The following is a 14920-nucleotide window of genomic DNA, read 5'->3' on the forward strand; positions in this document are numbered from 1 at the left end:
ACTGGTCGGTACTCTTGAGGCATGACCGGGGTGATAACGGGTCTGGATTAGATACTTACACAGATTTATACATCAATTACCGCATTATCTTTGCTGTCTATCGTTGCACTTTCTTTTTTACTCCTTTATTCTTGCGTGTTTTATTTAATTTATTTATTTTACTTTTTGTTCTTTTTACTGGTTCGCATTATCCATGAAACCTTTCAGTTTTCAGCGAAACTAAGTCCAAATGAAAGCTGGAATGTTTATTGGGATCATGAGTTTATTTTCTTTCTTTTTTTGCGTGTACTGTGATCTAACGGTTTGAGTTAGTCGTTTGTTTTCTGCTCCAACCGGGGACGTATGTTTTGTGCCACCGGCTTACCCAATCAGTGCAACGCTCCTGGGTGCTCTTGAATGTTTCTGAAACCGTTCGGTTTCACAACAAAGCCGAGTGTGTTGGCCCCAGTCGGCATCCTCGCCTCAGGTTCTAAATAGCACTGGCGCAGAAGGTTGTGGGTCAGTTCTAACAAGGGGCCTCGGCCAAGCGTTGAAGGCTATGAATGCGCCTCTTCCATTCCAGAGGTCTACGGGCCTGCGCGATAGGTGATAGACTGTGGCAATGCTGTACGCTATCTCTGCAATGCACACTGCCCTCGGATCGGGCGCTCACTGGAAGACTAAAAATGAAGCGGGGCATGGCGATATGGGCTAGACAAGTTTTGAAGTGAGGGAAGCTCGGGGTGAAATTAATATTGAAGAACAACTGTGGAATATGAAAGAAAGTGAATTGGTTGCAAGAATGTTCAGGTATTTGTGCAGGAAAACATTGATTCACAGTGGAGAGAAAAACTGGGAAGCTTACTAGAAAGTAGGCCACGTAGAAATCCCGGGATCCTAGCCACAGACAGCTTCGCTGTAATAAGGGAGTGATAGCGGGTCTGCATGCGCCTTCATATGGGCAACTTTTAAGAATTTGTGACGAACAAGTTGCACTACGTGCCCCGTGATGTTCCGATTTGCTTAGCTTTGGCTGTTTTGTTATGTCACTTGCTCTTTACTGATCGATTTATTACAGCGAAGCTGTCTATGGCTAGGATCCCGAGATTTGTTCGTGGCATAACGTCGACAGAAAACTATCATCATCAATGGCTCATACCCCCAAATGCAATGGCTCATACACCCGTAAGGCAGAGGCTACAAGCACTCAACAAAGTGAAGCGAACAGTGCATATATTCTTTGGAATCACGCATACAACATGAAGAACAGCGGTTGTTTCAATAAAGAACAAGCTCAGAACAAGCATCCGAACCACCTGATTGATGATAAGGCGCTCCTGCGCCTGCATGCAAATGGAAGCACGTAGCGCTCCCCGCATAGGCTTCCCGGTAAAGATTACTGCGGCGCAAGCTGCCGCGGTGACAGTAGCTTCACTGTAGCATACGAAGCAGGGAGTGACGTAACTACACTTTCGTATGTAAAAGAAGAACCCGCTTAACAACTGATTTGTGTTGGGACATTGCTATGGGAAGGCCGCGTGTGACTCCTGAAGAGCAGCGTGCATACGATGCACGACGAATTTCTCTTCTCTCTGGTTCCTTCTTTGTAGGTAGGTGTACGAAGTAGCGGCGCAAGCTAAGTCGCAGACCGTCGAAACGTCTTAGGCTAATAATTAGGTAAAGTGCATGTGCATGGCGCCACGTGAACAATTTAAAGCTACGTCGCAATGGGTAATCTTTACAGTTATTTACAGGTTCGCTGTCGAACCACTTTCACAGCGTGGATTCGAGAACAATTCTTTCATCAATTGAGGAACTTTGGCAACTTTTTTCGCCTGCTTTTTCACAAACTATCAATTCTTGAACAATAAAGGAATGATGACACGACGTCAGTTAACGCATTACAACAATCACAGCAGTTTCGCAAGCGCCTATGTGGGCAAGAAAGACACAGCGCAGAGGAAACAACAGGGTCTACACTTTTTGTAATTGGACACACGCCACTAAAAATGTCAGGAATAGAACTTCAGCAGTCACTGCGTAACAATTCTTAAACAATAAATAAATAAATAAATAAATAAATAAATAAATAAATAAATACGAAACCCTGCTGGTGTTTTGCATTTTCTACAACGGAAAAATTAGCAAAGAAAGAAAATAAAACACCCTCACGATATTGGCGAAAAAGTTAGTTCTGTAAAAAATAAGGGAGAGCATATTTCGTTTTTTCGACGCTTAAGAACTATAAAAACAAAGCCACAAACACACGCACACGCACGCACGCTCGCGCACACAGACACGCAGAGAGGTAGAAAGCGAGAGAGAAAATATGATTGACGTGAAATAGAATAGTAATTTAGAAGTCATAAAAAAATAGAAAAAGCTGGTGACGCACAGCAGTAAGAGTGGGTTGTTAGAGTGGAAAGTCAAATAGAGTAAAAAAAAAGTTTTTCTTTTGTGCGGAAAAATGTACCACCGCGAGCGAACGCTTGCAGCGCACATCGACAACAATTCCTTTTTCTGCTGCTGCCGTGTTGCGTGGTATTGGGACAAGCAGTGCGTTACACAAATACGCGCAGGAGTGTTATGTCACTTGATTTCAGGTTACATAATTATCCTACGAAGAAAAATAAATGCGCAGCCTTCAGTTATTTCTCCTGCTGTGAGCTCATTTAATGAGACATCAGCAGTGTCTCACAGACACTGCCGCAGGAGCATGAATTCGATCCTCAGTGCCAGTGGTGGGCAATGTTCTGTTTCTGTTCGCCGTGTCGTGAGGGTGAAGCTGACGATAAGGAGCTGGCCTTACGACGATCGTCGTCTTCGGCGTGACGGAACGGATGGTCGGACAGAGCCAACCAAGTTGCGACCAGTTAACTCCTGTTGCAGTAAAAAAAGAATGTTTTTTCGGCTGTGGTCTCCGTGCATATCTGCATATCGGTCACGGAAAGATGGAGACTTAATTTATCAACAGTAGGCGAACATGGAACGCCTCACCCAAAGGTCAACCTTTCGGCCAAGGGACACGTCACAGTCCCCTTGCCCTGACGAAGACAAGTTACTCTGCCGAAACGCTGTTTCTGGGCCGCTAGTGTCACGTAGTCTCGTGCCATGACAGATGGGTTGGTAGTGTTGCCGCTTATTTTTTATTGGGATAGCATTTATATGGACACTACAGGCGAATTTCTACCGCCGCCGTTGGCGCCGCCGTGATTCCCAGTATAACATCCTGCGATAACATCGGGGCCGCGCGCCGTATGCCGTAGGTACGAGCGAAAGCTTGCGAGGGTGAGCCGAGAAGTATGGTGGCTTGATGCGGCGGTGTCTTCTCGCGCTCGCAACAGAGGAAGGCGGGAAGGGTGCGCACCGTCTTGTCATGAGCGCAAGGGGGGGGGGGGGGGTGCAGTGGGGATATGTGCGCACGCTAAGAGGAGAGGGGAGCGGCTTCAACGGGGCAGTTAGCGCGCATATCCTCTTCGACTCCACCTGCGACGACTGAGCCCGGCCGCGCGCTTCCTATGGTGGTGGTGGTGGTGGTGGTGGTGATGATGTTGAAGCAGGCGGGGTTAGCCTGGCATACATAGCCGGCAATTGTTCCGCCTGATCCTCCTTCGAGTTGAGATCAGGGGTGTGTCACCAGGTGTCGATGAGCCCCGTGTCTCGCAGGAAGGCTATCAGCAGTCGTTGCGCTCTCTTCCTGAATGCCGTGGGCCCTCCGGGGAAAACAACGTCTTCAAAGGTCATGTGCGTGAGACCGCTTTTTTGCAGGTTGTCGACCAACGCTTTTCTTTCTGTGTCAAACTGTGGGCATAGCGCTTCCTATCTTAGAGGCAATCTGCGCTGGGTTCGAAGGCTAGCCGACCAGTTATAGCTGATGGCTTCGTGTGCGCTGTGTTGTCGTGTGCCTAGTTCGCGTTGAAGCGAGAAGCAGCAGGAAAGGGAATTCGCTCGCCGCTGCTGCCGCTCTTCATCATGGCAGCGTTCTGGCAGCGTTCTGGCAGCGAGTGTACGCGGTCATCGAGTGAGATGTGTTCATGTTAGCGTGTGCGCGCGTGGGAACCAGCTTGTTAACTTAGTTGGTAAGCGAATGTTCATAGCACCTTATGCAGCTGATAAACTGACTACCCTTACTTCGAATAAGTGTCCAATAATTTGCTATCGCAAACACTGCTTTGCCAATCGGGCGAAAGTGTGACTTTTTCGACCTGCTGGCAGAATCAGCTGTGAAGATACCAATAAAGTGTGGGCGGTATCTCCGAAGACGCCAGCCATTATTTTGCAAATGCCAGCCATGAACCGAGCAAGAATGTAGATGGAGGCTCGCCGATTCAAGAGGATATGACGAGTAAAGAATATAAGCCAGAGGCTTCATATGCGGGGCCTGCACGAGAAGGAGAGATTGGAAGAGCAGTGCGCTGGGGGCTTTCAAAGTGCTCTGGAGGTGAACGGGCGGAGAAAGGTAAAAGGTTACTTGCTCCTTATTGCATTGTCCTGCCAGAGCATTGTTGGGTCAGAGCCAACCGAAGGAACTCTGAAGGCAGAAGCCAAAAGGGAGGGGGTGTAGCAGCGTGTGTGTTAAAGGGGGGGGGGCTCAATATTTTTGTATTTGATATGTGGTATTTTAGATTACTGACTAGATCGAAAAAAGTGTGTTCTTGAATACAGTAAGTGAACTGAAAGCAAGATTTAGCTGCAGCTGTTGCTGGGTGCGGTACAATTTATAATAATCAGTGTGTCCTGCACGATGGACGTTATTGTGCAGTGAGCGTAGTAATGGTACACTAGCATAGCAACAACCTGAAATATTGAGCAGTAAGAAGTGCAAGTGTGAGTTGGTTGTGGCAGAAATTACGTTATGGGATCAGGTTCAGACGACAAATAACATTACGTGGCTGCTCCAATATTGAAGAAAATCCAAGCGCTTCTACTTCACCTGTAACTCCTTTACATTGCCTGAAACAACATTTAAGTTGGGTACTGTGGGTACTGGTTGATTTGGTTAGGATTTTTGTCTGGGCAGCATTACCGGCTGGTCTGCATAGTGGAGGATATGAATGCAGTAGAATCACTTGAAAAGAGTCATTTTTATAGTACACGAGCCCAGAGCTTTGTTTTTCATTGTGTATTTCAGAAATGTGAAATAAGACATTTGCAGTATTTCCAGTTTCAGAATGTTGTGAAGCAACTTTCCTCCAGAACCACCAGCCTCTTCACAAGTATTATCATTCTTCTTTGTTGGTTGGTTTGTTGCACAAAAAAGACGTTGCTACAGCCGCGCAAGAGTACTGGCGGCATTTTCACTATCTGAACTCTGTAATGCAGCCCGGAAGGGCTTACAATGTTTCAACCAAAACGGAATATCAGATTATTTTTAATGCTCTGACCTGAACGCTTTGGATTCGTTCATTGGACAATGCGTAGTTTGACGCCACGGTAACCTGATCTAGCACGCATATGAGAAACCGCACAGACTTATGCGGCGGCAACGTAGAATGCATTTTAGACGTAACGTTGCTACGTCTGGTTGACGTTGCAGGATGCTTACGGTGAAATCGTGGTTCTAATGCGTTCAGAGTGGCTGCCGCTTTTACATGCAACATAAAGGACATAAATTCAGCCAAGATAACAACGTTCGCATCGCCCTGTGTGAAAGAGCCGCTCTGTCACCACGCTAAATATACGTCGAAAATATGTGCGGTGTTCTTGCCTTTTAATAGGTGTCTCATGGCACGACGCTGACTTGCCTTGACTCCTTTCTCCATAAATTCCTCATATTCACGCTCCACTGTTCGAATATTGCTGACACATTTCATTCAGTGTCCATGACAGCGATCGCGTGCCCACGGTCAGGCTCTGTTGCGCAATATTTTCTTTCCATACTTTCACGGTCAGCAAGGTATTTCTCATAGAAGGAGAATTCATAGCGTGAGTCATTGCCCGGAATATTTAGCATTTTTTTCTGTGTGCACCTAGGAACGTTCTCTCAAAGGTTTTTCCACGTGAAACTTGGTCAGGGGAAAAGGGAAAGGTGCCTTGTTCGTAAGTGACGTGCCGCATGTTCTCAGCTAGCACGCATCGATCATTAAAGTGTCGTGCAGTGAATGTATAGGTACAGAAACCCGAAACCATTTCGAACAGCGCATAGTAAGGGCAGTTCCGAATGGTTCAAAAGGACGGAATGACGACCCGTCTGCCCGCTACTGAAGCCACAAGACTCGCGGCAGCGAGACATTCGCACGAATCGCTCGCGCCACCGCGACGGGAGCCAATGGAGGAGATCAGAAGCCCTCCACGGAACGTCTATGCAGTTACGCCAAGCAGGAAGCGACATCCTGGCGACACTCGCGTGCAAGTCTGGCAGGCGCGCAAGCGCAGGCCTTGGGTCGGAAGATGAAGTATACGGCCGCGCGGCATGAACGCGCAGAAGTCGGCGCGATATCTCGGGCTCTGCAAACAAGAGAACCGAAAAGCAAAGGCGCGCGGACAAATGGTCGACGAGAGAGCGAGCCGCCGAGACTGCGTTGAACAACAGCCATGGCAGGACGACGAGACAGAAAAGGAATAAATAAAGCAGGAATGATGCGGGAATTAATAATAATGGCGGAGAAGACTCCAATCATAAGCGCACGGCGCTCCCCTTCGCAGCCGAAATGCGCCTGCCAGTGCAAACGATTGGCTCGCTCGCTGCCGCGCCATTAAGGACATTAGCCCTTCTTGTGTGCTCGGCTCCGTCTGTTTGTGCGTCTCCCCGATGTCTGTGCGCGGGCAAGCGTGCGCACGCTGCTTCTGTGCGGCGCGAGACAGAGTCTGGGCACAGCCTCATGCGGTTTGCCATTAGTCCAATAATCACCCGTCCATTCCTCTTTCTTTCCTTTGCCGCTACAGTTTTCAATTCCACCGCGCCATTAACTCCCTTTTCTTGGGAAGAAGACCAGCGTGTGCAGCGATCCGCCGCGTGGCAGACCTCTTCGCCGGCGCTAAGGCTTACTGGCTTCGCTTCTTTTAAGAACACCCCGCACCGGTAAAATCACGAGGCAATCCGAGTATCACTGCAGGCCCTTCTAGAACTGCACTCCCATCTATACCACTTCTTTCTTCAGTGGGCATCGTCAAGAAGATGGCACCCTTTCATGGTCGAGCAGAACCTGCAGTTCGCGCCGATCGAGTCGGTCTGAGATATACTAGTACATGCGATTAACAAAGTACTATCTGATGATTCCTTTCTTTTCGCTCTCTTTAATTAAGATTAAAAGTGATCTCCGGGTATGCGCACACGAACATCAACATGGCTGCAGCTAAACGAAACGAATGAAACTGGTCATGACTTATATAATCTCTCAAAGAAGCTGCTAGAGTGTTTCTGCATTAATTTTACTGAGACAGCAGAAAGCTAAACTGGGTTTGGTTTGTCCATCTGTCCGTCACGTCTTCATACCGCCCTTGCCCAGACCAGCTCCTCATCCTCAGTTTCACCTCCCCCCCTCCCACCGTATGGCACAGAAAAACAAAACTTCGTCATGCTGGCTATCGAACTCCTGCACCTGTGGCAATGTGTACTATGAGGCCAGACGCGCTAACCATTGAGCTACGGCTCTTTTTTTTTTTCTTTCCTGGTATTTGTTTCAGGCACAAACGACTCTTACTAGAAGCATAAGCAGACAAACTAGCTAATGAGTCTCTTCCACTTGCACCGGGTGACGCAGACACATACACAGAGCACCACGGAGTTCCTATTCATCCTTGAAACCGCTCAGGCAACGGTCGATCTTCACAAGGAACACTAAAATGGGGGTAAGAATAAACACCTGACAAATACGGCTGTCCGCATATCTATACAGTCGGCGCCACGTAGTCTCTGAAAATGGCGGCGTTTCTGCATGCATCTCGGAGGTCACAGTGTACGCAATAAGGAGGACCTCTTTCACCCGCGTGCTATGGGACCTCCTGAATAAGTACGCCTATGCTTGTATTTGTTTACGAGTAAATATTGATTGATTGATTGATTGATTGATTGATTGATTGATTGATTGATTGATTGATTGATTGATTGATTGATTGATTGATTGATTGATTGATTGATTGATTGGACAAAACGACCTTGTACGCACCGCAAAAAAGTTCTTGAGAAGATGGTGGTGTGCGATGGGAGAACCTGCTGCTATCACAGTAAATGAATGCAAAGCCGGAGGAATCGCTGAAGTCTGCTGATATTCATTCGAGTTCTTCTACAGCGTTCAGTGCTGTGTGTGTGTGTGTGTGTTTTTTTTTTTTTTTTTGTACATGACACAACAAGCAAAAGCGAACGTCCTTTGTTAGCCCTCAAGCAGTGATCCTAACTTAAGGCGCGTACGTCAATCTTGTACTTCCCCCACGGATACAAATATAAATATTTGGTTTATATTCGATGACCCAGAGAAGTACAGTCGGCTTTAGTAGTTTACGGAATGCGAGTTGCGTGAGAAACCTTCGCTTCTGCTCAGTTCTGGCATGCTGTCTCTAAATAAATGTTACCATGAGTTGTTCATACTTACTACTGCAAGCCACAACTCCCAATTTCAGGCACAGTGCTTAAAATCCTTGGAAATTCACCTTTTCGCAATCCCGCACACCGCAAACTTTTTACGCCTATGGTAGAATACATTAAAAAGGTAGATGTATCGTAAGATGGAAAATAACGTAAAACGCAAGAAATATCTTCCTAACCTGGATTTAACAAAGAGTTATTAGTTATGTCGACAAGCAACAAAATTCTCTACGAAGAATTGTAGCCGTTTCTTGTAGCTCATAAACCCAACAAAGACCATGGGGGCTCACCTCTATCTCCTGATAAGACAGAAGACAACTCTCAACACTGCAGCATTCCATCAGCATTGGTGAATAGGAAAATGACATTTCATTTGACAAATTGTCACTACTACAGTGTATCTGTGGCCTGAGATGTCAAGGGAAATAAGTATGTTCTATTGTAATTGCCCTTTTAGAATTAAGTTCGTGACAACTGACAAGAAATTCTTCATCCATATAGAACGTCTTCAAAAGCTAAAGACAATTATACATCCGTAGTACCCTCTTGCCTAGAAGCACTAATGCCGGTTTGAAATTGTTCCGCTAACAAAACTTATTTGCTAATAATTACAATGCCGCACAAAATTACCAAGGCGCAAGTCAGGCCTACGAGGTCGGCGCGATAAGGCTTGTCCGAGTACATCTTAATAACTATCATGCAACATTTTTCTGTTAATGTCCTTGCTTTCAGTATTTATTATATGCAGAAAAGAGAGAGGCAGGCACTGACGTTCAGGCCGAAGTTATACATATGTCGCCTTAACGTGAAGACTGACTTCACAGATCACACAATCGATATATGCGTCTGTGAACTGCTTTATTTCTGCTGTCAGCCGGCAGCCAACATGCGTCATGCATCACCAATGGCGATCGCAAGAGATGGCGTGAGATTCAAGACATTAACCGTTCTTTAATCGGACACTATGCTAGGGTTACACACACACCCTTCACAAGAATTACAGTCACACGCCTTCGTACACAATTATCGCACTGCTTCGTAAAATAATGTGCATAAATATCAGTTGATCTACAGACTGCCCACTGCACAGTTGAAGTGGCCCTAAGGTTGGTTGTTTTGTCATCTCGAATGCAGACAGAGCGTGAACGCGCAGAAGAGCCAACGCCTTCATAAAAATGCTCCCGCGTATACAAGGTAATTCAGGCATCTTGTTTTGCAACTTGTCACTCGCGCGTTCTATTCGTTCAGTGGTAAAGTCGCTTCGTTAGTTGTTTATACTAACGACATCAACGAGTAACTTAGTGACGCTTGTAAATGCAGCTACTTTTCTGGCTTAAGTAACTGTAACTTGACACATTTAACTTTTTTGCAGTAACTTTCTTATGTCTGACCAGCGGTGGCTTCCACTCTTTTCCAGTTTTCGCTTCAGGCAATCTGCGCATATTAAGCAGCACCTGAACAGGCATGCTCTGACTTTTTGTATGCCAATGAGGTTTTCAAAGACGGGTGTCAAAATCAGTTAAAAGTACTCTGCACTACTTTCTAATGAGCGATCGTCACTAATTATGGGCTTTTCACAGGTGGCAGCTAGGTGCACGCAATAAATTATTTGTCGCGCCCCTCTTGTTTATATCCTGACCGGGAAAATGTCCGCGTACCTGAGAATAGGCGCCACTTGCACTAAGAGCGAGAAAGGGCAACGGAAAAGAAAAATGCAAAATTGATCGGGGCCGGTATTCACAAGAGTGTTCTCAGGCGACAGCTGTTCGTAACAGGAGATACCAGCCAATCGTCATATTATTATTATTGATTGAAAAGTTTACAAGTTTACTGCTTCAAGGTGATTGCAAGTTGTGACCGACAATAAATACAAAAGGTCATTATTATTGAAGGCTGCAGGCCAAGAGCACTTGCGAACGAAAATCTTTGTGAATTCGGCGTCAGAAGGGCATCCGGTTTGTTAACCTACAAAGTACACACTACAGCCTTAATACTTCTACACTCTGGTCCATTGACAACTCGCGACAATTTGCTTGGCGTTCTTTGGCCATTGCGCCATTAAAAACCACATGTCATCATCGAGGTGAACGCGGAATCATAAATAGGAGAGAACTTTCAAGTGCTGAGCAGTTGCGACGCAGATTCTATTTTCGACAGTCTCTGCTGCCGCGTGAGTCAGTTATGACGTTTGTGGGAGCCATTCCCTCATCTTGTTATGACGAAAAGAGCTGCTGCCCGTTTTAGCATGACAAACTCCCAAGGCCTGAGAGAAGCAGCGTCGCAGAACAGCAGCAGTGCTCCCCGCTTCATTTTTTTCGTTCCGCAGGTGGCAAAGGGACCACTTGCTCCTAGCTTGTCTCAAGCGCAGGCAGTGTCCAGCTCCTGTCGCGCACAACAACACATCCGCGCGGGCCGGAAAATAACGCCGCAAGAAAAACAAAGAACAAGGCTGAAAATAGCGCCATCAACAAAGCGTATCAACGGCTGCGCTGGGCGAGATTGATGTCCCACATGTGTTTTTCGAGAGAATGGCTGGAGTACCGCGCGGCGCACGCCTGCAGAGATCGGAGAGGTAAATGATCTCCACGGCTGAAACAAGGCGGGCTCGGCCGCCTGCAAGCGACGCTCTCGGAGTTGCTGCATGTGGGTACAACTGGAACCGCCGCGAGAGCGGCGGCGGCAGTCGCGCGGAATCGCGCGCGCCACGTGAAGCGGCTGCATTCGCTGCGCCCAGCACGAATTGTTTCTCTCCGCGACGTTATCGAAACTGTTCTGTATTAAACAGACCAGTTTCTGGAGGATGAGTGGCAAAAAATTGCTAACTATGAGTGTATTTATTTATTTATTTATTTATTTATTTATTTATTTATTTATTTATTTATTTGTTTATTTATTTATTTTGTTCATCCTAAGGCAATACAGCGGCTGTGAGAGACACCGTAATGGAGGGTTCCCGATTAACTTGGTTCATCTCGGTTTCTTTAACCTGCACCCAAAACATGGTATACGAGCGTATTTTTATTAACTTCCTCCCTATTAGAAGCCGTAGCCAGGAATCAGTCACTAAGTTAAGCTTCGCGTAATGCGAAGACGTGGGTTGGTGTCCCACCTGGGCGTCAGTTGTTGTTTTTTTCGTCCACTTTCATTTCCATTTCTTTATCATTTCTTTAATTCAAATAAGAACTTAAGATAATTTCCCCTATGCTGTCCCTTGGTGTCATTGTTTGTTCACTCGAAGAAAAAAAAAAGGACTAAGAGGGGTGGGGAGATTAGCCCTTTTGGGGACTAACTGAGTTGCCACAACCATTAGTCCTTTTGGGGGGACTAACTGACATGGGATGAACTGTCACTCCCCATGCGCTTACTCCTTCGAGGACTAACAGTTGCCCTTTTCCGATGCTCCTCAAGGGAGTAACGGCAATTGTTTCCGATGCTCCGCAAAGGTGAAATTAATGAAATTAGGCATTCATACCCTAATAAAAAAATTAATGAGCTGAAAAAAAAAAAAAACATGCCCGAAAGTAGGATTCGAACTCACGTCCGCTCGCTGACAAGTGAGGCACTCTAACCACTTCACCAAGCTGCTCGGTTGAAAGGACCGGTTATTTAGATGAAGTTAAGCATCGGAATGCAAGCGCAGCAATATAAAAGCGACTTGGCATTTTGTGCATGCTATGCAGTGAAAGTCTAACGTTGAGTGTACTTGCAACCATAAGCGACTGCGAAAAGAAATCAGCCCGAGTATTCTTAGGGGGATTTAAACTGAGGCATTACGCGATGCATACGTGTAGCGAGCTCAAACGGGGCACCCAAGACGACAGAGAAGGCCAATTTCTCTGTTGCTTAGCGTGTCCCTTTTGAGCTACACATCGCTTCAGTTCGCAACCTCCTTGGAACGGAAGGAACTTAGGTACTATTGACCAAGAAGATTTAGCTGTCTATCAATGACTTGCGCGTTTAATGTGTATCGCTCACTTACGGTGTGCGCACGAAGGGCATGGCTCTTCACATTGCAGCTTTCAAGTTTCACTCAATTTTCTCACAAAGATGCAAGGTACTGCTATGCATGTAGTTCAATAGACAGTGCACGAACTTCGAACTATTCACGATTTACAGACAATATACCGTTTTCGCCGCATCGCTCCATGACACGGACGAAAACAGCGAAGTGCATGGGGAGTAGCTGTTGTCGTTCGTCCTCCCATTACTCTTTCCGACCAGGGACTAAACACTTACTCTCCGAAATTTGCACACGGCACGCAAATTTATGCAGTTAGTCCTTTGGGGGACGAAAGTGCCCTTTTTAGGACTAACGGCCCAGTTACTCCCGTTTTCCCCGGGATTTTTCTTAGTGTTGTCTTCTTATGATATGACTAATAAAAATCCGGCCCCTCGGTTTCCTTTCTTCTGGTTCATTACATAGCGAAAACCTCGAATCCGGCAGCATTGATGCCTTCAGGTAGCATGTGTGGGTTAATTGACCAATTGCCATCACCCATGCAGATAGATCACGTACTACGTGACGCCTGTGGCAAAAAAAGGATGTTCCACATCCGCCGCCAACGTTTGTGAGTGGTGGCGGTGGCTAACGTTGCCAGGGTTAGTTGTAGTAGATAAACATAAATACCTCAGAAAGTGGATGGGAAAACGACGCCGCGGTAGCTAAATTGGTAAGAGCATCGCACGTGTAATGCGAAGATGTGGGTTTGTATCCCACCTGCGGCCAGTTGTTTTATTTTTCATACATTTTCATTTCCATTTATTTCTCATTTCTTTAATAGCATAAAGAAGTTCAGATAATTTCCGCTATGATGTCCTTGGTGTCATTGTTTATAGGCTTCTTATAAGTTATGCTCAGCAATACAACGCCATATCCACTGAGTCGCCGCTGTGGCTAGTTAACTATAGCAAAAAAAAAAAAATTGTACCAATGAGAGAGCCGTAAAACTGACAATTCGTCTACATATAGAGGGATATATCCATCAGTTGAATTGGGCTAGAATGCGTTGTACCAGCAGCTGCAAATATTGGAGAGAAAAAAAAGAAAACCAGCGCTAATGGCAACATTGGAAGACATGCCGTAAGGAACCTCCGTAAATTATTTTAGCGTGCGTGCGTGCGTGCGTGCGTGCGTGCGAGCGTGTGTGTGTGTGTGTGTGTGTGTGTGTGTGTGTGTGTGTGTGTGTGTGTGTGTGTGTGTGTGTGTGTGTGTGCGCGTGTGCGCGTGTGCGTGTGTGCGTGCGTGCGTGCGCGCGCGTGTGCGTATGTGTTTTCTTGGCTCACTTTCCTTTGGCTAACATGACTGCCACTCTTGCGCCAGCAAATTACGAACAGCTCTTAGATAGCAGAGGTTATGTGAACCTGGCCGCTTGTGAGCGCCTCTGAAGGGACTGGCACATAAGGGCAACAAGCCTACTTAAATGCCTTTCCGCCAAAGTAGTGCTGTTGCGCCACTGACGAAACAGCCACGAATGACCTCGTCTTTTGTAACATTCTAATATAATATACGTGCTCGTCAATTTCTTCACAAAAATATTGCAGATACGACAGCGATTTGCCGAAGTTGCCTGATTCTGCACGTGGCTTGTAGTTGTGTACGTTGTCTTCCCGAAGCTTTTCTTGTTTAATTGCATACCACCTAAGGTTCGACCGTTGGCTCGTTGCGCGTCCAGACTGCGACAGCGCGTCCATAGCTTGAGCTGAGCAAAACGCGCGCATCTGCTGCACAGGCGGCCGTACTTAGAGGTGTCGCAGCCTCCGTCTTGTAAGCGGACTGTGTACTAAGACTTAGCTCGGAACCCCCAGAAAGCCCGGCTCTCGCGCAGCCCTGCGCGCCTTCTTCGCACAACAGGGCTGCTGGTCGACGTTGCCCAGGCGCCTGGCGAGGGGGCAGCGCGTTCGGGAGCAGAGCAGAGGCGCGCGTGCGTCGCGACTCACTTTCTGGGCGCGCGTATGTAGCCTCCTTCAGCTCATTTCCTTTGTGACCTCAACCTGTGAACCGGACGTGACGAGAACTTGCATAGGCAGCGTGCATCCCCCGTTATGGAGCACCTAACGGAAACCGGCGTCTTATCAGCCGTATATTTCACACGTGGCCCGGCCGATTTCGCATTCTGCGGCGTCGTCGGCCTCACCTCCTCCCCCCACGCCCTCGCGCTGTCATCCGCCGAGGCAGGCGCTCGCTTCCCGCGGAGCCCGAAACGGGGCACGACGCCTCGGCGCTGCCCCGCGACAGGCATTGCCGTGCATCCCAAAAAAGGCGCATAAATAGCGAGCGTCGGACGCAAAAACAAGCGTATATCGCGCGATCTGCGAGATAATGCGGCCCGAAAAACAAGACTTCACGGCGAGGAAAAAGGACGCGCCCCTCCTCTAGTGCGCGCGCACTTATCAGCGTCGACTGGCAGCGCGGTTACG

At 47.2% G+C, this 14920-nt stretch overlaps 1 protein-coding gene across 3 annotated transcripts in view; it reads left to right on the forward strand.

Annotated features, from left to right (window-relative positions):
* The window catches only part of zfh2 (Zn finger homeodomain 2), a 464809-nt gene that overhangs the window by 158139 nt on the left and 291750 nt on the right, over positions 1–14920 (forward strand). The window lies entirely within an intron of this gene.

The sequence above is a fragment of the Dermacentor andersoni genome, chromosome 1, assembly GCF_023375885.2.
Source record: "Dermacentor andersoni chromosome 1, qqDerAnde1_hic_scaffold, whole genome shotgun sequence".
Taxonomy (NCBI): Eukaryota; Metazoa; Arthropoda; class Arachnida; order Ixodida; family Ixodidae; genus Dermacentor; species Dermacentor andersoni.